Raw genomic sequence first — 22254 nt, forward strand, 5'->3', positions numbered from 1 at the left:
AGTTTACAAAAGTACAATATTTTTAACGTCCCTGTGATTTTCTCCTGCCTTGCCTGCAAGTGTTGTGGAGATTAGTCTCTCGTTCCTGAAGACTCCAGGGCAATTCTAGAATTTTGAAATGGGGATGAATTAGGAAAGTGGTTTTAAATTGGAGAGTAAACCTCTCTCAGCGTCGCACATGTTTGCCGATTGCGTCATTTCCCCTCAGTACCTTAATACAGATCAAAACTTCCCCTCACAAGTGACTTTCACAAGAACACATCTGGGAAGGGGAAGAGAGATTTTGCTCAGTTCTGCCTTTTTGAACAGTTGTTAACACAGCAAACCGCGCCTGAAAGGCGCTTATTGTTGGATGATACTGGGGTTGTGGCCACTTCTAAAACCAGTTAAGCCACGTAACTTAAATCAGCTTTCCCAAGCACCACATGGGTCTTCTTCCTCTCCTTTGTGTTGTGTACCCCCCAGCGCTCCATAAGCTCATGGTAAGAGAAGTTTGATTTAACCTCTGAAGATTAGACAGGTCCTCTCCATCCTCTCTCCACCTTTTTCCTACTCCTCATGACACATGCTGGGGCATGGCTCCCATCGGTGCCAAACTCCCTGCAATACCAGTCAATTCTCATTTTTTCATCTGGAATATCAACAGCCTGTTCGGCCATGCAGGCTATCAAAGCAGATCCAAATCACTGTCCTCATCCGAATTTCAAATGTACCTACGTGACACCCGCTTAATGTTTTCATTCTTAAGCATTACAGCTGAATTTGCTATCACAACTGGTAAGTGAACAGGGAACCTCTTGTCTGAATTGTTCAGTTGCATGCCAAGTGACGTATTCCTTCATGTACCAGGTTAACAGAATTTTATAATGGTCCGGGGTTTGCACTAAAAATAATTGTGATGCACCTCGCGCTCACCATTGCTAAAGGGGAAATTGGAGAGCGACTTCTGGTGGCTGCACATTCACAGTTCAACAAGGAAATCAGAAAGGTTTGTCATTTTGAGTTGCTCTGCTCCTCCAGCAGATGCACCATAGAAAGCATCCTATCTGGCTGCATCAGTCTGGTATGGCAACTGCTCGGCCCAGGACCGCAAGAAACTTCAGAGAGTCGTGAACACCGCCCAGTCCATCACACAAACCTGCCTCCCATCCATTGACTCCATCTACACCTCCCGCTGCCTGGGGAAAGCGGGCAGCTTAATCAAAGACCCCTCCCACCCGGCTTACTCACTCTTCCAACTTCTTCCATCGGGCAGGAGATACAGAAGTCTGAGAACACGCACGAACAGACTCAAAAACAGCTTCTTCCCGCTGTAACCAGACTCCTAAATGACCCTCTTATGGACTGACCTCATTAACACTACACCCTTTATGCTTCATCCGATGCCGGTGCTTATGTAGTTACATTGTATACCTTGTGTTGCCCTATTATGTATTTTCTTTTATTCCCTTCTCTTCCCATGTACTTAATGATCTGTTGAGCTGCTCGCAGAAAAATACTTTTTACTGTACCTCGGTACAGGTGACAATAAACAAATCCAATCCAATCACAGAACTGGTACCTCACCAAAAGACTCACCATTGAAATAAATGGAATGGCCTGAATGAGCTAACTTACCCATTATTTACTCACAGCAAAGGTTTGAGCTTTCCATTCAAGTATAAGTGGATTTTTAAATGTGATTAATCTTCATTACCGGAAACCAACCTCACAAGGTCTGAAAATTAACCTTTATAAATGTGGAGTCTCATTCCTTCAGATCTTTATTATATTTTTGAGATTTTGAAAAAGCTAAACATATTTTTGTTGTGTTTTTTACTCCCCCCCCCTCCCCCTCCTCCTCCTCCTCCTCCCCTCCCTTAATCCCATCTTTCTCCCTCTCTCGGTGGTGTTTCTGTATGTTTGACACTGAATTATGTATTCCAGTTGACGGTTTCTAGTTTAGACTTTTCGTGCCTCTGTAAGGATCCTTCAGTCAAATTGGTTAAGGAGACACACCATTGAATGTCCTGTTCACACAGATCCCAAATCCCCAGATGAGTGTGCTTCATGGTTTTGGCTTTCTGCTGACAGCAAGTTCCTGCCTAGAAACCCATGAAAGTCTGGGGGCAAGTGTCAGTTTAATGAAGGATTGGCCCTATTCATTCACCACTGACCACAAAATTTGGACCAATCTCACAAACGCAAATGACAGTTTCATGACACAGTAATGACATCAATATTTATTCAGTGCATTATCATGTCATCACATACATTCATAGAAAAAAGTTAAAGCATTGCGAATGTGCAGCCTCATTCCCATTTCCCTACTCTCTCCTGCTTAGCTCAGTATCTTCCTCTGCTTCAAACACCTATCCCCTTTTCTCTGTCACGTTTTGACAACCCTTTACATATGAACATGTAACATTAATGCATTGGGAAAGTCGAGTTTGGTCTATCAAGCCTGCAGGCCGCCGTGATGACCAGTAACATGACTAAACACTTCCTCCTCTCCAAGTCATGCGGTGTTCGGAGAGAGGCAAACTGAAAAAAAGTGCTGAGGAAAAAAAAAATTCCTTTCAACTCTCTCTCCCCGTTCCTTTTGTGCCACTTTTAAATTGTGTCCGATTTCCCCGAAAGCTTCAAGTAATAAAAGAGTTGCTTTTGCGCAATGGAGACTTGGGTGGCGGGATGGAGCAGCAATCTTCCTCACATACACATGGCAAACAAGACGAATGAGCAGGTTACCTTTTATTCTTGGTTGTACTAATTGAAGGAGGAATAGCAGTCAGTGATGGGGAGTTAATGCTTAAGATCCTTAATATCCACCTGCACCAATGAAGTGAGGAAACAGAGCCTGAAAGACAGCAACACTGAATAATTCAGGACCCACTCCACACTCATCCATGGTATCAGCACTGATTCTAAATCAAACCTCTACTGAAAATTACCTCAGACCCCTTAGTGAGAAACAAATTCTGCACACTTCTTGTGAAGTAAAAAAGATTAACTTTCTTGACCTGGGAGCATTACTGCTGCTGATTGTTTCAACCAAATAAAACAAAACGTGTTAGTTTAGCGCCCGTACTGAAGCCATTAGTACTTCGTGCCATGAATGTCTTAATCTCACACTTGCCTGATTCCCCCCAGCAGTAACTGTACACACTTAACACTTGTGTGGGGTTGTATCTGTGCTCCAAATCTTCGAGGTTTTTCCTTCCTTTAAAATAGTTGTTTCTTATCCACGATAAAACTCTGGGAATTCGGGTTCTATCGTTATGTGGCATTCACGATTATTGACTTCCTTCAATGTTTGGAACAGAAAATTCCAGCATTCTTTTTCCATCAGAATTTATTCAAGGCGTTGTTCCTTTCATTCCGATTTGTTTTCTGTGACTGCGGAGGGGAAATTGTTCCCTAAATGGACGTCACCGCCAGCAGTCAGGCAGGATGTGAGAATCTGCTTTCAGGTCATGTGGCGCACTCTGAACGATTCCATGATTGTAGGAGATAGCTGCAGCTTGCTACGATCACATCAGAACTACAACTTCACAGTAACGTGTGCTAGAGATAGATTATTTCTTTGCAAAAGAGTGGGGTACTCCTCTCAGTTGCCAAAAAATGGTTGATTTTATTTGAGCTTTTCCAAAGGATTTTTAAAATTATATTATGTCACGGGATGTGGGCATCGCTGGACAATTTTGCATTTGTTTCCCTGCCCTTGAGAAGGTGGTGATGAGCGGTCACCTTGAACTCCATGTGGTGTAGGTAGACCCACAGTGCTGTTTGGGATGGAATTCCAGGATTTTCATCCAGCCCCAGTGAAGGAGCAGCCAAATATTTTCACATCAGGATGGAGGGTGACTTGGAGGGGAACTTGCAACTGGTGGTGTACCCCTTGACCTTCTCGGCAGGCTTGGAAGGAGCTGCCAAAGAAGCCTTGGTGAGGTGTTGCAGTGCATCTTGTAGTTGGCACACACTTGCTACTGTTGCCATCTGTGGTAAAGGGAGTGGATTTTGAAGGTGGTGAATAGGATTCCAATCAAGTGGGCAGCTTTTTCACGTCATGTTTCTTGTGTGTTGTTGGAACTGCACTCATCCAGGCAAGTGGAGAGTATGCCATCACACCCCTGACTTGTGCCTTGTAGATGGTGGACAGGATTTGGGGAGTCAGGGGGTGCATTACTCAGCCTCTGACCTGCTCTTATAGCCACAGTATTTATATGGCTAGTCCAGTTCGCTAGTCCAGTTTAGTTCTTGGCCAATGGTAAATCCCTAGGATGTGGGGGACTCAGCGATGATAGTGCCATTAAATGCCAAGGGGCAATAGTTAGATTCTTTCTTGGTGGAGATGGTCATTGCCTGGCACTTGTATGTCATGAATGTTACATGCCACTTATCAAAGCCAAACCTGAATGTTGACTGGATCTTGCTACATATCGCACAGATTGCTTGAATGTCTGAAGCGTCAAATAGTGCTGAACATGGGGCGGCACGGTAGCACAGTGGCTAGCACAGTTGCTCAACAGTGCCAGGGTCCCTGGTTCTATTCCTGGCTTGCATCACTGTCTGTACGGTGTCTGCACGTCCTCCCTGTGCCTGCGTGGGTTTCCTTCGGGTGCTCCAGTTTCCTCCCACAAGTCCTGAAAGACGTACTGTTAGGTAATTTGGACATTCTGAATTCTCCCTCTGTGTACCCGAACAGGCGCCGGAATGTGGCGACTAGGGCTTTTCACGGTAACTTCATTGCAGTGTTAATGTAAGCCTACTTGTGACAATAAAGATTATTATTATTATTCCATGGTGCAGTCATCAGTCAACATCCCCACTTCTGACCTTATGATGGAAGGAAGGTCATTGATGAAGCAGCTGAAGATGGTTGGGCCAAGGACACTACCCTGAGGAACTCCTGCATTGATGTCCTGGGACTGAGATTATTGACCTTCAACAAACACAACCATCTTCCTTTGTGCTGGGTATGACTCCAGCCAGCAGAGAGTTTTCCCCATGATTCCCATTTATGCCATTTTTTCAGGGGCTTCTTGATGCCATACCTGCTCAAATGTTGCCTTGATGTCAAGGCCAGTCACTCTCACTTCACCTCTGGAGTTTAGCTGTTTTGTCCCTGTTTAGACCAAGGCTATTGTTATGGGCGAGGCGTTTTCAGAATCCCAAAATATATCATGGAGTTCAACCAACCTCTCCCTCTAATGGATTTGTTGCTTTTCCGAGCACACGGCTTTTCCCCTAGGTGTGGGATTACAATTATGGACACGTGGGTTTTTAAACACAAAACACTGTTTATTCCATGAACTCAACTTAACATCTTAAATAAACATTGGTACTCTTAACACTCCTTACTTCAAAGATAACTCAGAAAATATTGCAACAGTAAACAATTGCTTAAAATGTTCCTTCAAACATCCAAAAGGCTTCAAACCTTCAAAACAGTAACACACCAGTCACAGTTAATATATATTTTCTGGTTTATGGCAGAGATATATATGCTTGGTTGACTTCAGCTCCAGCACCTTGCTTTCTTCCTGCAAATTCTCTGGAAACACACAGACACAACCAAGCTGCTTTCTCAAACCTGGCTTTCTCCCTTCAAGCAGATCACTGCAAACCAGAATTTCTCAAGCTGCTGTCTCAAACTGGCTTTCTACTTTTAAACTGCTGTCAGCAAAACCAGCCAGGCACTTTTTAGCTGCTCTCAGCAAAACCAGTCAGGCACTTTATAACTGAAACTTATTGAAATGGCTGCACTGAGCTGAGCTCCACCCATTCTATGACATCACTGTTTTCTTAAAGGCACATTGCTTAAACATCCAGTTCTTAAAGGTACTCTCACATGACACCTCCCCCCAAGAAAAAAAAATCATCAACTTCAAGATGGTTTCATTTTTCACTTTTTCACCATCCACAAAGACATGTACACAGTAAATATACATTTTCATTTAAAGAAAACAACACTCAAACAGGTATAATAATATAGTCCATTTTTCTTTGTTCTTCTTCCTCCAACCGAAAACCTTTTTAAAAAAATATATTTTATTAAAGTTTTTCGATCAAACAAAAATTTCCCATTTTACAACTTTGTAATAATATATACATTGATCGTTTAAAAAAAAAAATAATATGCTAACTAACGGCAACTGCCAATAACAAAATAAGAAACAACAGAAATAGTAACTAAAATAGTAACTTCATAACATCTAATATAAATAACTAAGAGATAAACACACACATAAAACCCCTGAGGACCCAAATGAGCCCTCCCCCCCCCCTTCCCCCTGGGTTGCTGCTGCTACCTTTCCTATTTTCCCTTATCGCTCTGCGAGATAGTCGTGGAACGGTTGCCACCCCTGGTGAACCCTCGAGCCGAACCTCTTAGTGCGTACTTTATCCGCTCCAATTTTATGAACCCTGCCATGTCATTGATCCAGGCCTCCACACCCGGGGGCTTAGCTTCTTTCCACCTAAGTAGAATCCTTCGCCGGGCTACTAGGGAATCAAAGGCCAAAACATCGGCCTCTCTCGCCTCCTGCACTCCCGGCTCATCTGCAACCCCAAATATAGCCAACCCCCAGCCTAGTTCGACCCGGACCCCCACCACATTTGAAATCACTTTTGCCACACCCACCCAGAACCCATGCAATACCGGACAGGACCAAAACATGTGGGTGTGGTTCGCCGGGCTTCCCGCGCATCTCCCGCACCTATCCTCCACTCCAAAAAATCTACTCAGCCTTGCTCCAGTCACATGCGCCCTGTGTAGAACCTTGAATTGTATCAGGCTGAGCCTGGCACACGAGGACGAAGAGTTTACCCTACTTAGGGCATCTGCCCACAGCCCCTCCTCAATCTCTTCCCCAGCTCCTCCTCCCATTTTCCCTTCAGCTCCTCTACCATCGTCTCCCCCTCGTCTCTCATTTCCCTATATATATCTGACACCCTACCATCACCCACCCATGCCCCCAAAATCACTCTGTCCTGGATCTCTTGCCACCGAAATCCTTCTTGATTGACAGTCTCTTTGAACAAAGTCTCTGCACAATCCATCCATTCCTCTACTCGGCATTTCTCTTCAGATTCAGATAATTTAGTTCAATCTGACCACAGAGTCCCTTGCAATTCTCCATTACAGGAACATTGGTTACCACAGCTTTCAGGCAGTCAAATTCCTGTTGAAAGTCCGCTGTCCATTGAAATTTTTTACGTTTCTTTAGCAAGTCCATCAGTGGAGCGATCACGCCACAAAACTTTTGCACAAAAGTTCGATCAAATCCACTCATGCTAAGAAATCGCATTATTTCCCTTTTAACTTGAGGGTAACGGAAACTCCGCAAGGAAAGTGATTCGGGCTTCTCCAAATTCACTTTCGGCTAGGTTCATCACCAAACCCGCCTCCTGAAGTCGATCGAGTTTAAAATGTTCTTTCCATGTCTGGAAGTTGGAAATAAAAGCAGATTGTCCCACTTTCTCAATGCAATCCTTCAATGGTGGGACAGGATAAGAGTCCGTTCTTGTAACTGCATTTACCTTTCTATAGTTCACACACAACCGTTGGGTATCGTCTGGTACTCCTGCAGAATGTTTGAGGTGAGGGACGCCGTCAGTGTCCCTGCTGGTTTCATCCGTGGGAAGTGCACCCATCTCCAGCTCCTCAGAAACCGCGTTAGGGAACTGGAGCTGGAGCTGGATGAACTTCGGACCATTCGGGAGGCAGAGGTGGTCATAGATAGAAGCTTCAGGGATGTAGTTACTCCGAAGAATAAAGATAGATGGGTGACAGTGAGAGGGGCTGGGAGGAAGCAGTCAGTACAGGGATCCCCTGTGGTCATTCCCCTTAGTAACAAGTATACCGCTTTGGATACTGTTGGGGGGGGGACTTACCAGGGGTAAGCCATGGGGTACAGGTCTCTGGCACAGAGTCTGTCCCTGGTGCTCAGAACGGAATGGGGGAGAGGAGTAGAGCATTAGTCATTGGAGACTCCATAGTTAGGGGGATAGATAGGAGATTCTGTGGGAACGAGAGAGACTCGCGGTTGATGTGTTGCCTCCCAGGTGCCAGGGTGCGTGATGTCTCGGATCGTGTTTTCGGGATCCTTAAGGGGGAGGGGGAGCAGCCCCAAGTTGTGGTCCACATAGGTACCAACGACATAGGTAGGAAAAGGGTTAGGGATGTAAGGCAGGAATTCAGGGAGCTAGGGTGGAAACTTAGATCTAGGACAAACAGAATTATTATCCCTGTGCCACATGATAGCGAGACGAGGAATAGGGAGAGAGAGGAGTTGAATATGTGGCTACAGGGATGGTGCAGGAGGGAGGGTTTCAGATTTCTGGATAATTGGGGCTCATTCTGGGGTCGGTGGGACCTCTACAAACGGGATGGTCTACACCTGGACCAGAGGGGTACCAATATCCTGGGGGGGAAATTTGCTAATGCTCTTCGGGAGGGTTTAAACTAGTTCAGCGGGGGCTTGGGAACCTGAATTGTAGCTCCAGTTTACAGGAGGTTGAGAGTAGTGAGGTCATGAGTAAGGTTTCAAAGTTGCAGGAGTGTACCGGCAGGCAGGAAGGTGGTTTAAAGTGTGTCTTCTTCAATGCCAGGAGCATCCAGAATAAGGTGGGTGAACTTGCGGCATGTGTTGGTACCTGGGACTTCGATGTTGTGGCCATTTCAGAGACATGGATAGAGCAGGGACAGGAATGGTTGTTACAGATGCCGGGGTTTAGATATTTCAGTAAGCTCAGGGAAGGTGGTAAAAGAAGGGGAGGGGTGGCATTGTTAGTCAAGGGCAGTATTACGGTGGCAGAAAGGATGTTTGATGAGGACTCGTCTACTGAGGTAGTATGGGCTGAGGTTAGAAACAGGAAAGGAGAGGTCACCCTGGTAGGGGTTTTCTATAGGCCTCCGAAAAGTTCCAGAGATGTAGAGGAAAGGATTGCAAAGATGATTCTGGATAGGAGTGAAAGCAACAGGTAGTTGTTATGGGGGACTTTAACTTTCCAAATATTGACAGGAAACGCTATAGTTCGAGTACTTTAGATGGATCCATTTTTGTCCAATGTGTGCAGGAGGGTTTCCTGACACAGTATGTAGATAGGCCAATGAGAGGCGAGGCCATATTGGATTTGATACTGGGTAATGAACCAGGACAGATGTTAGATTTGGAGGTAGGTGAGCACTTTGGTGATAGTGACCACAATTCGATTACGTTTACTTTAGTGATGGAAAGGGATAGGTATATACCGCAGGACAAGAGTTATATCTGGGGGAAAGGCAATTATGATGCGATGAGGCAAGACTTGGGATGCATCGGATGGAGAGGAAAACTGCAGGGGATGGGCACAATGGAAATGTGGAGCTTGTTCAAGGAACAGCTACTGTGTGTCCTTGATAAGTATGTACCTGTCAGACAGGGAGGAAGAGGCCGAGCAAGGGAACCGTGGTTTACTAAAGCAGACAAAACACTTGTCAAGAGGAAGAAGGAAGCTTATGTAAAGATGAGACATGACGGTTCAGTTAGGGCCCTCGAGAGTTACAAGTTAGCTAGGAAGGACCTAAAGAGAGAGCTAAGAAGAGCCAGGAGGAGAAGTCTTTGGCAGGTAGGATCAAGGATAATCCTAAAGCTTTCTATAGATATGTCAGGAATAAACAAATGACTAGGGTAAGAGTAGGGCCAGTCAAGGACAGTAGTGGGAAGTTGTGCTTGGAGTCCGAGGAGATAGGAGAGGTGCTAAATGAATATTTTTCGTCAGTATTCACACAGGAAAAAGACAATGTTGTCGAAGAGAATACTGAGATTCAGGCTACTAGACTAGATGGGCTTGAGGTTCATAAGGAGGAGATGTTAGCAATTCTGGAAAGTGTGAAAATAGATAAGTCCCCTGGGCCAGGTGGGATTTATCCTAGGATTCTCTGGGAAGCTCGGGAGGAGATTGCTGAGCGTTTGGCTTTGATCTTTAAGTCATCTTTGTCTACAGGAAGCCAGAAGACTGGAGGATCGCAAATGTTGTCCCCTTGTTCAAGAAGGGGAGTAGAGACAACCCCGGTAACTATAGACCAGTGAGCCTTACTTCTGTTGTGGTCAAAATCTTGGAAAGGTTTATAAGAGATAGGATGTATAATCATCTGGAAAGGAATAATTTGATTAGAGATAGTCAACACGGTTTTGTGAAGGGTAGGTCGTGCCTCACAAACATTATTGAGTTCTTTGAGAAGGTGATCAAACAGGTGGATGAGGGTAAAGCAGTTGATGTGGTGTATATGGATTTCAGTAAAGCGTTTGATAAGGTTCCCCACGGTAGGCTACTGCAGAAAATATGGAGGCATGGGATTCAGGTGATTTAACAGTTTGGATCAGAAATTGGCTAGCTGGAAGAAGACAAAGGGTGGTGGTCGATGGGAAATGTTCAGACTGGAGTCCAGTTACTAGTGGTGTACCACAAGGATCTGTTTTGGGGCCACTGCTGTTTGTCATTTTTATAAATGACCTGGAGGAGGGCGTAGAAGGATGGGTGAGTAAATTTGCAGATGACACTAAAGTCGGTGGAGTTGTGGACAGTGCGGAAGGATGTTACAAGTTACAGAGGGACATAGATAAGCTGCAGTGTTGGGCTGAGAGGTGGCAAATGGAGTTTAATTCAGAAAAGTGTGAGGTGATTCATTTGGAAGGAATAACAGGAAGACAGAGTACTGGGCTAATGGTAAGATTCTTGGCAGTGTGGATGAGCAGAGAGATCTCGGTGTCCATGTACATAGATCCCTGAAAGTTGCCACCCAGGTTGAGAGGGTTGTTAAGAAGGCGTACGTGTGTTAGCTTTTATTGGTAGAGGGATTGAATTTCGGAGCCATGAGGTCATGTTGCAGCTGTACAAAACTCTGGTGCAGCCGTATTTGGAGTATTGTGTGCAATTCTGGTCGCTGCATTATAGGAAGGATGTGGAAGCATTGGAAAGGGTGCAGAGGAGATTTACCAGAATGTTGCCTGGTATGGAGGGAAGATCTTATGAGGAAAGGCTGAGGGACCTGAGGCTGTTTTCATTTGAGAGAAGGTTAAGAGGTGACTTAATTGAGGCATACAAGATGATCAGAAGATTGGATAGGGTGGACATTGAGAGCCTTTTTCCATGGATGGTGATGTCTAGCACTGTGGGGACATAGCTTTAAATTGAGGGAAGATAGATATAAGACAGATGTCAAAGGTAGGTTCTTTACTCAGAGAGTAGTAAGGGCGTGGAATGCCCTGCCTGCAACAGTAGTGGACTCGCCAACACTAAGGGCATTCAAATGGTCATTGGATATACATATGGACGATAAGGGAATAGTGTAGATGGGCTTTAGAGTGGTTTCACAGGTTGGCGCATCATCGAGGGCTGAAGGGCCTGTACTGCACTGTAATGATCTATGTTCTATGGTTTAGGTACCATCACTATGGGTAAGCTCCATTGGCTGCAACCCACTTCAATTCTGCCATTCTTCGGCATTCTCTCAATCTCTCTGTTAACCTGTGCCAATTTTAAAGGATTAAGTCTTTATGGATGTTGTTTGATAGTGAAGTGGGAAATGGTTCAAAAGGGCACTTGGCACAGAAGATGGCTGCCTGACACACAAGATGGAGACACAGAGAATAAAGCAGACATAACTGAGGCCTGGAGTCCAGTGGGGTGCCAGTAGGACAGATAGGAACAGATCCAGGACAAAGGGAGCCAGACAGGAAGATTAAGAAATACATAAATGCGGGACACCACTTGAATAAAGCTGACTTCAGCCAAGGTGTACACAATGATATGCTAATACGAATGTCTTGGGCCATTTCCGAAAACAAAGGGACAATCGATACTACTTTCCTGCTGCTGCCTGTAACCTGTAAAACCTCTTTGACTGTGGCCATGTGTAAATGGCAAAACGCTTACAAATAGCGATGTACAATCTATAAAATGTTTAAAGATAACAAGGTGATAATTGTTTTGTATCTGGGCTCATTGTGAACCCAAAGTATAAAATGACTGCCAGCCATTCAAACCGGGAGAAAGGCTGGCTACTGTACCGCGGGGTACGTACGCTCTCTCCCGAAGCTTCGCGTAACAATAAAACTGCACTTATTTGAATCTAGAGTAAGGGAACTGGAGAAACACAACCACGTGTTGAGAGAACAACAAGGGAGGGGGGAAACTGATCCCCTAGTCCCTTAGTAGCCCACACAGCATGGCCAACCGCCCCTCCGGCAGGGTGGGGTGCGTTAGAATACAATTTAGCGCCAGTAACCCGAGGGGGAACAGATGCGCAGCCAAAAGCGAATTATAAACTCTTTAACCCAGGTGAGAGGCAGCAGATAATGGCTTCCCTGGGCAAATTACAACCTAGAAGCGCAAACACCAAATTCTGGGAAGAATTAGACACAATCTGGGTAGGACACCAGTTACACCTAAGAGACGTACACCAGCTGGTCAGGGCAGCCTGTCCAGCAGATAAGTGGAGGCAGGTAGCTGGCGGACCCGCCACTTCAGCAGCCCAGGATTATAACAGGGGATGGTGGACACATGCCATCGCTTTAACAGCAGAGATAGATGCACAGCAGGACCCCTTCGCCCAATTTAAAACGGAAATCCAGTTAGGGAACGCTCCCACTAACTGGAGCAAGATCACTACCACAAGACAGCAGAAAGGGGAAGGAGCTTTTGAATACGGGGAACGATTGTTCCACGTGTACCAAAAGTGCTCAGGGCAAGGGAACCCATGTCGTGGGGATCGGGTGTTCGGCCAAGCTTTTAAAGATGGACTCTAGTGCCCACCAGGCCATCCTAAAAATGGGAGTGATTATGTCCCAGGATTACGACGAGTTGGTAGAGTGGGCTAGTGGTGTACAGGTAGAGGAGACATCCCAGGTCAGAGCAAGACCAGAAAGAATAGCGACCCCCAGTAACGGGAACTGGGCCAAGCCGAAACTGACCTGCCACAATTGTGGCCGGCAAGGGCACTATGCGAGGGATTGCGGGGCCCACAGAAAGGAGACAGACCAGGAGACAGTGGGAAGCATTGCAGCCACTGTAATAAATATGGACACTCAGAGGCAGTGTGTTGGGAGAAGCATGGGAGACTCCCGACCCGATCCAGAACCACCACAGAACCGGAGGGATCACGGAACCTCCGAGGTCAACAGGGCTGACTGTCTGCAGCCCCCACTCACAAGGGTAAAAAGGAGGGAAGAATTTATGTGTCTGCACTTGTAGGGGGCAGACAATGTGAGATGCTAATGGACACAGGAGCGTCCATATCTGTTACCAATCTACCCTTACCCCATACAAACAAAATGATTCACCTAACCGGGATAGGAGGGAACAAAACACCTGCCTACCTGAGCGAAACCACGTTAGTGGAAAGAAATAATTTGTATATACCCATGAGATTCTATGCATGCCAAAATAACAAGGGTACAATAATGGGAAATGATTTAATGAAGGAATATAAAGTTTTAATAGATTGTGGAAAGGGAGAATTGATTTTGCCAAGACAGGACGGTCGTAAAACTAAAATAGGGAAACTTACAAATCACTTGGAAACCATTAAGGTGGCCACAGTCACCGCCAGAAATTGGGAATTAGAGACAGGGGGGTTCGGAGCCATCTGTACTTCCATCCCAGAGTGTGGGCGGAGACAACATTAGATACTGGACTGACTAAAACGGACCCGATAAGGGTACCAGGACCAGAGCATAAGCCCCACCGACAGTATCCAATTAAGCCAGCGGCAGTAGGGGACAGACAATACACGTGGACACGCGTACCACAGGGATTCCACAACAGCCCCACTATCTTCCATCGGGTAATGAGTGACATCCTGGGTAGGGTAGAACTACCAGAGGGCAGCACGGCCCTACAATATGTAGACGATATCCTAATAGTTTCAGGGTCCAAGTCGGGACACCAGGAAGCACTGTACCTAATCCTACACGAGTTAGAAACTGCAGGGTTAAAGGTAAGGCCCAAATCTGGACGGCACAGGTCCTATATCTAGGACACCTTATATCCCAAAGACTTAAAGAAATACCAGCAGATCGGAAGCAGGCAATTCAACAAATGCCACGACCCGTCACCATAAGAGGGGTCAGGAAGGTGTTAGGGTTATTCAACTATAGCCGAAGTTTTATCCCGGGGTTCGCAAAGTTGGCCGAACCAATACAGGGACTAGTCAAAGGGGGAAAACCAGTGTTAGAGCCCGTAATATGGGGACTGGAGCAGGAAGAGGCTTACAGTAAACTAAAAACAGAACTAATATCAGCCCCTGGACTAGGGTTACCAGATTTGAATAAAGACTTTCATATCCACTGTGGCAATGAGGGAGGATTCTATTCCGCAGTAGTGACACAGGACCATGGCGACAAGAGGAGATCCATAGGGTACTATTCGACTGCAGAGGGACCGACAGTCACCGGGTTGCCAAGATGCATAGCCGCTTTAGATTGTGCCTCCTGGGCCGTAAGAATTAGCGAACCAGTAGTGATGGCAGGGAACATAATCCTCCACACCAAGCACACCTTGGTGGAAATGTTAAATACGGGGAAGTTGAGGTCAGTCTTGAACATAAGGAGGGCCAAGTGGGAAGCTGTCCTCCTACCCCCAAGCAAGTCCGTAGTAATAGTGATAGAGGGGAGAATCCAGCAGAAGGGATTTTAGATACAGGAGAGCCACACACCTGTGGAAATGTAGACAGAGATGAAGGAGAAGGTAGAATAAAAGACACATCATTAACAACAGCTGAGGAGACCCTCTTTGTAGATGGGTCACGAAAATATGTTGAAGTATCACCCCGGACAGGGTGGGCAGTAGTGAATGATAAGTTAGAAACCATAAGGTCAGGAAGGATTGACGGAGGTCAATCCTCGCATGTAGCTGAACTAGTGGCGCTCACACAGGCACTAGAGTTATCTGAGGGAAAAACCGTGAACATATACACGGATAGCCGATATGCATTTGGAATTATACATGATTACATGACAACATGGGGAAGGAGATGGTCCATAACCACTGGCGAAACCCCTATCAAACATCAGCAAAGAATTAAGGCGCTATAGGCCAGTGAGAAACCCCGAGAAGCCGCAGTAATCAAAATTAAAGCGCACCAGAAGGAGCCAATTAGAGACAACCTGGATTGGTTGAATTTCAATGGAAACCAAGCAGCTGATGCAGCAGCACAACTGGTTCGAGAACAAAAAACGATTAGCGAGCTACCAATAGCAGCTACAGAACCAGTAGAAGATATAGATATTAGGGAGTTACAGGAGAACACCCCAAATGAGGAGAGAGAGAGATGGGAAGCACAGGGTGCAGCCAAAGGGGCTGATAATGTTTGGAGACGAGAGGATAAGGTGATAGCACCGGAATGCATACAGAACACCCTATTGGAATTACACCATGGGCTCTCGCATGTGGGTAGAGAGACCATGATAACCAGCTGAGGAAGAGAATGGTGGTGGAAAGGGATGGGAAGAGACGTAGCCCGACACTGCCTCCGATGCGTGATATGTGCACAACACAACCCTGGTAAACCCATAAAAATTAAAATGGGACACCAACCCAGACCCAAGGGACCCTGGGAACACCTGCAAATGGATTTCACAGGGCCACTACCACAATCCCATGGAAAAACTTATTGTCTGGTCATCATAGACCAATTCACCCGGTGGGTAGAAGCATTCCCTACCAGAAATTGCACTGCTACCACGGTAGCCAGAATATTGGCAGAGGAAGTAATCCCTAGATGGGGAGTGCCCCTACAAATTGATTCGGACCAGGGGACACACTTCACTGGGAAAGTGATGAAAACAGTATGTAAACTGATGGGGATAAAACAAAAATTCCATATCTCCCATCATCCACAGAGTTCTAGGATGGTGGAACGTTAAGCCATGCAAACATCGGGAAAAATGTGGATAGAGGTGTTGCCCACGATACTAATGAGGCTAAGAGCTACCACAAACCGGACAACCGGATTAACCCCTTATGAGCTAATGACAGGACGGGCGATGCAATTACCAGAAAGCATCATAACAGGTGGGACCGATGTGGGTCCGCTAAAAGACTGAATCAGGAGATATGTTTCGGAACTGAGCACCCAGCTAAAAGGGATGCGCAAATTCGTAAAAGACAATCAGGACCAAAAAGACACACAAAGGGAGCTTGAAATATTCCCTGATGTCCCAGCAGCGGGGAGTCGCGTCCTAATAAAAATACTACCTGTTAAGCCAGGATTTGCCCCAAAATGGAATGGGCCATATGAAGTCATAATTAGTGGAGACACCTGTGCCTGTATTGACATAAGAGGGGAGGGAACATGGAAACACTGGAGCCAGCTAAAATTGTATAAACCTGAACATGAATGAACTAATCCGATTGCTTTCCCCCAAACACAGGAGGAGACCGCGAGCAAACGACCAGTGTACTCGGAAAGTGTAGAGCAGTTCTGCAACCAAGCACACAGACAGATTATAAACTATAGTGTTAGAATTGATACTTGCTCATTGTAAAAATGTGTGTAACCACGGGTATGATTATGATACTTTGAGTTGTCGCGACTGTAAATTTGACTGGGCTAGAGGATAATCTATTTTACAAAGCTCACATAAACCTACACGGGAATCGAACTGTATGCTACCCATTAGCGCAGTCGGTAGAAGCCCTATTTGCAGCCACCCCTGGGTGGATCCCGAGCAATTTGTATACAGTTGATACATCAGGTGCACCCTGTAAGGGAGAAATCGGAAAGTATAAAAAGGGGATATAGGGGAGATGTGTGAAACTTGTAAATCCCACCGACTCTGGGGGTGGGGAGCTCCAAAAGGAGGGAGGGAAAGCTGGTCAAGATACAGCAAGCTATCCGCTTTGTTTCACAGGGCAGGGATGGGGATGTGCCTATGCCCTGGTCCCCACAAATAATTCCTGCATACAGACGCAGTGCATCCGCCAGCATTGTCGGGTTAATAAAGGACAGTTTACTTGCACCTGCAATGAACTAAAATGCCTGAACATAACCGCAGGAAGACAGCTCATGTGTGGGCAGTGCAATGGGACTCACATAAGCTCAGCCACATGGACATACCCGTTTGATACTAACCAGGTGGTAGAATCCAACAGGGAGTCAGGGGAACCGAAAAATTGGGAATACAGACAGACTCATAATCAGGACACTACATGCTACCGGGCAAAGGAGGGATACGTCTTCCTCTTCAATGGAACGTACGCGACAGAAACACTACATCTCCCAGGCCTTTTTGCAGTGGGAACCATAGGACCACTCACCGTACCATGCCCTCAGAAGGGACATATTCGGAGAAGAATAGTGACCCGGGCTATCAGCAAGGACTTCTGCGCTGATTGGGAAACCCCGGGCACATTAGGATCATCCCTGGGGTACGGGTTCCTCGGGACTCTATCTCTGGGGGGAGCAGCAGGAGTGATTAGTGCTAAGAACAGAAATGTAATTGTTTGTGGATTAACAATCTTGGGGAACAGTACCTCAAAAGCGTTAGAGGCTGTCAACCAAGAAATGGCTGAACTCAGATTATATGCACAACAGACACGGTATGCAGTAGACTACCAGTTAGCCCAACAAGGGGGAGTGTGTACAATCATAGGAGATAAATGTATAACCCATGTCATAGACAAATCCTATAATATTACAGAGGCCATTCACAATATCAGGGAACAACTGGATAACTTCAGACAGGGACCCACAAAAGGAAGTAGCTGGCTAGAGTGGCTAGTGGGAAATATCTAGGGACCCTATTTAGCACACGGACTGGTCATGTTCATATCGGTCACACTGGTGTGCTGCCTTAGCTTTGGGTGTCTAAAAATCTGCTGTAGTACCGTAACAAAGGTTGTGTCAGGAGCCAGTGTCACCCTTAACGAAACCACGATATTCCCCGAAGACTCCAGGAGATGCGGAGAAAGACGGGACGTTGTGGACCTATACCTATGAGAGGTACCGTGGTGTTGGTCTACGGGGCTGTTGGGGCGACAACAGGCCAAGACCAAAAGGAGGGGTTGAAGTGGGAAATGGTTCAAAAGGGCACTTGGCACAGAAGATGGCTGCCTGACACACAAGATGGAGACACAGAGAATAAAGCAGACATAACTGATGCCTGGAGTCCAGCGGGGTGCCAGTAGGACAGATAGGAACAGATCCAGGACAAAGGGAGCCAGACTGGAAGATTAAGAAATACATAAATGCGGGACACCACTTGAATAAAGCTGACTTCAGCCAAGGTGTACACAATGATATGCTAATACAAATGTCTTGGGCCATTTCCTAAAACAAAGGGACAATCGATGCTACTTTCCTGCTGCTGCCTGTAACCTGTAAAACCTCTTTGACTGTGGCCATGTGTAAATGGCAAAACGCTTACAAATAGCGATGTACAATCTATAAAATGTTTAAAGATAACAAGGTGATAATTGTTTTGTATCTGGGCTCATTGTGAACCCAAAGTGGCTGTTTAAAGATAACAAGGTGATAATTGTTTTGTATCTGGGCTCATTGTGAACCCAAAGTATAAAATGAATGACTGCCATTCAAACCGGGAGAAAGGCTGGCTACTGTACCGCGGGGTACGTACGCTTTCTCCCGAAGCTTTGTGTAACAATAAAACTGCACTTATTTGAACACAGCAAGTTTGACTCTTGAAGTGGTTGATTTTTCCCACAACAATAGGAACAGAATTTCCCACATCTACATCATGGATAGCCATTTTAGTACTTCCCAATTTATCTCTACCAACTTGCCCATGTGATATCAATAACTCTTTCAGGTCAGTTCGTTTTTCCTCTGGAAGGTAACTTAACAATTCATCCCACTTTTTAAGAACATCCTCATTTTACAATTTAATTTGAGGTATGTCAAATTCACAGTCATCTGGATTTGGTTCGTCACTTTGAGTTAGAATAATTAAAACCTTTTTCTCTCCTTCCCTTTCAAAGTACCTTTTAAGCATATTCACATGACACTCTCGGTGAGGCTTCCTTCTATCTGGTGTTTTTACCACATAATTCACCTCACTTAATTTCCTTTCAATCTGATACGGTCCACAAAACCTAGCTTTTAAACGCTCCCCTACCACTGGTAACAACACTAAAACTTTTTCCCCACTGGCAAAACTACGAACTTTGGATTTCTTGTCCGCTACCCGTTTCATCACATTTTGTGCAACTTTCAAATGTTGTCTAGCCAATTCACCTGCTCTATTTAATTGTTCCCTAAAATTTGATACGTAATCCAATAATGTAATTTCCGATTTCTCACCTACCAATTTTTCCTTAATCAATTTAAGTGGTCCTCTTACCTCATGACCAAAAATTAGTTCAAAAGGACTAAATTTGGTAGACTCATTAGGTGCATCCCTAATTGCAAACAATACGAATGGAATTCCGTTATCCCAATCCTCTGGATGATCTTGACAATACGCCCTCAACATTGTCTTTTATGTCTGATGCCACCTTTCTAACGCTCCCTGCGATTCTGGATGGTATGCAGTTGATTTAAATTGTTTTATTCCTAAGCTATCCATAACTTCTTTGAATAACTTTGAAGTAAAATTTGTTCCTTGATCCGATTGAATTTCTGTTTGTAGTCCATATCTAGTAAAGAATTTAAGTAACTCCTCCACAATCCTTTTAGCTGTAATATTACGTACTGGAATGGCCTCTAGAAACCTAGTAGACACATCCATTACAGTCAAAAGATATTGATTGCCACTTTTTGTTTTAGGAAGCGGTCCTACACAATCGATTAGGACCCTTGTAAAAGGTTCCTCAAATGCTGGAATGGGTATTAAGGGCGCTGGTTTTATCACTGCTTGAGGTTTCCCTATCACTTGACATGTGTGATATGATTGACAAAATTTAACTATATCTTTATGTAGTCCAGGCCAATATAAATGTTTCTGGATTTTAGCTTGAGTTTTCCGTATTCCCAAATGACCTCCCACTGGTACCTCATGTGCAACTCGCAACACCTCATTTCTATACCCTACCGGCAATACTACTTGATGAACTTCTGCCCACTTTTCATCCACCTGCATATGTACAGGTCTCCATTTTCTCATCAAGACATCATTTTTACGGTAATAACACTCTGGTATACTCTCAGATTCCTGCTCCATATATGCTTTCTGATATATCCGTTTTATTTCTACATCTTTCTGTTGTAACTCCGCCAATTTTCCTGAACTAAAAATATCCGCCTCACCCTCCACCTGTTGTTGTTCTTTTTCAACCATCTGATCAAAAATCGTTTCTGATAATTGCACTTCAACTCCATCTTCACTCTTTGATTTCTCCTCTTGTCTTAACCTGTGACTTTGCAATCTTGTTCCTACACAATCCGGAAAAAGCTCAGGATATTCGTCCTTCAACACTTCAGTTGTCTGATTTTCCACTGGCTTATCAACCACAGTAGGCATCACTCCCACCTGCGATCCAACTATATCATTACCCAAGATAAACTGTATTCCTGGACAAGATAGTTTATCTATTACTCCTACTACCACTTCACCACTCTTCACTGGACTTTCCAACCTTACCTTATATAATGGAACACTACTCCTTTCACCCTGAATTCCACATATCACCACCTTTTCTGGCAACATTCTTCCCAAACTACATAATTCCTCATCTCTTACCATTAAAGATTGTCTAGCCCCTGTATCTCTTAAAATTGTGACTTCTTTACCTGCTCCTCCTGATACACATGATTAAACTTTACCCATACAAGTAAATTCTTTAAAGACATCTGGCACCTTCTTAACAACTACTTCTTGAACAGGCTGTACAATCGTTTGCACCTCCTTCGCTTCCCTTGGGCCTTCCTTTACCACTCGAACAAACCCCACTGTCTTATCCTGTTTTACCACATCAGCCTTCCCAGTGCTTTTCTTCAACCACCAACACTGTGACTTTACATGGCCTAGTTTAGTACAGTGAAACCATTTGAAACTTTACATTTCTTTTCCATCCTCCTTGATTTATTTTTTAAGCTGAGGTACACTCTCTGTATTGTCTCCCATTAGATCACCTTTACCTTTACCTCTTGAGTATTTCTCATGTCCCCAGTTTCTATCCCTCACCGGCTGAAACTGATGTCGGAAACCAATCTTTGATTTATGAACTAATTCATAATCATCTGCCATTTCCGCTACTAATCTCGCAGTTTTAACCCTCTGTTCTTCCACATGAGTTCTCACTACGTCAGGAATTGAATTTTTAAACTCCTCCCAAAGTATAATTTCTCTGAGAGCTTCACACGTTTGGTCTATTTTCAAAGCCCTTATCCACCTATCAAAATTATTCTGTTTGAGCCTTTCAAACTCCATATATGTTTGACCAAATTTCTAAACCTTTGTCTGTAAGCTTCGGGCACGAGCTCATATGCACTTAAGATGGATTTCTTCACCTCCTCATACATTCCAGATACCTCCTCCGGTAGTTATGAAACACTTCACTAGCTCGACCTATCAGCTTTGTTTGAATCAGTAACACCCACATATCCTGTGGCCATTTCATTTGTTTAGCTACCTTCTCAAATGAAATGAAAAAGGCTTCCACTTACTTCTCGTCAAACCTTGGCAATGCTTGGACATATTTAAATAGATTCCCACCAAGCCTTTGACTATGACGCTTTTTCTCACTATCCTCATCACTATTATCCAACTGTACGTTTCCCTTTACGTCTGCCAATTTTAACTGATTGTCATGTTTCATGGCCATTTTCTGAAGTTCAAACTCCCTCTCTTTATCTTTTTCCCTGATCTGTATCTCCCTTTCTCTTTCTTTTTGTTCTGCTAGGGCTCGTCTTTCTTTTCTCCTTTCTTCTCTCTCCTTTTCTTTTTCCTCTCTCTCTCTTTCTCTTTTTTTTCCTCTCCCTCTCTTTCTCTTCCTTTTTCCTCTCTCTCACTCTCATATGCCAGCCGCTTTAATTCTTTCTCATGTTCCATTTGTTTAATTTACAACTGAATTTTTGCCATTTCCAATGAGGCAAACTCTATCTCAGGCAACTTTAAATGCTTAACCACCACCATAATTACCTCATCTTTTCGCATTTTATCAGGTAATGTTAACTGCAATGTTCTTGTCAAATCTAACAGTCTGCTTTTTGTTTCTGTCCGTAAAGTACTACGTGTGACATTCTCCACCCCCAAAAACTTCTGAGCCTCTGAAAGAGCCATTGTTCACAGAACTCTCCCCGCTTAAACTTTCACTGTCTTTAAGTTCACA

At 44.7% G+C, this 22254-nt stretch overlaps 1 protein-coding gene across 1 annotated transcript in view; it reads right to left on the minus strand.

The window, feature by feature from the left end:
* Positions 1-3405, minus strand: part of LOC140425496 (nucleotide-binding oligomerization domain-containing protein 1-like) — a 43207-nt gene extending 39802 nt beyond the window's left edge. The window contains exon 1 of the mRNA XM_072509823.1: positions 3116-3405. The gene's annotated coding sequence lies outside the window, so the exon portion shown is untranslated. The remainder of the gene's footprint in view (positions 1-3115) is intronic.
* Positions 3406-22254: the final 18849 nt, after the last annotated feature.

Source organism: Scyliorhinus torazame, chromosome 6, assembly GCF_047496885.1.
Source record: "Scyliorhinus torazame isolate Kashiwa2021f chromosome 6, sScyTor2.1, whole genome shotgun sequence".
NCBI lineage: Eukaryota > Metazoa > Chordata > Chondrichthyes > Carcharhiniformes > Scyliorhinidae > Scyliorhinus > Scyliorhinus torazame.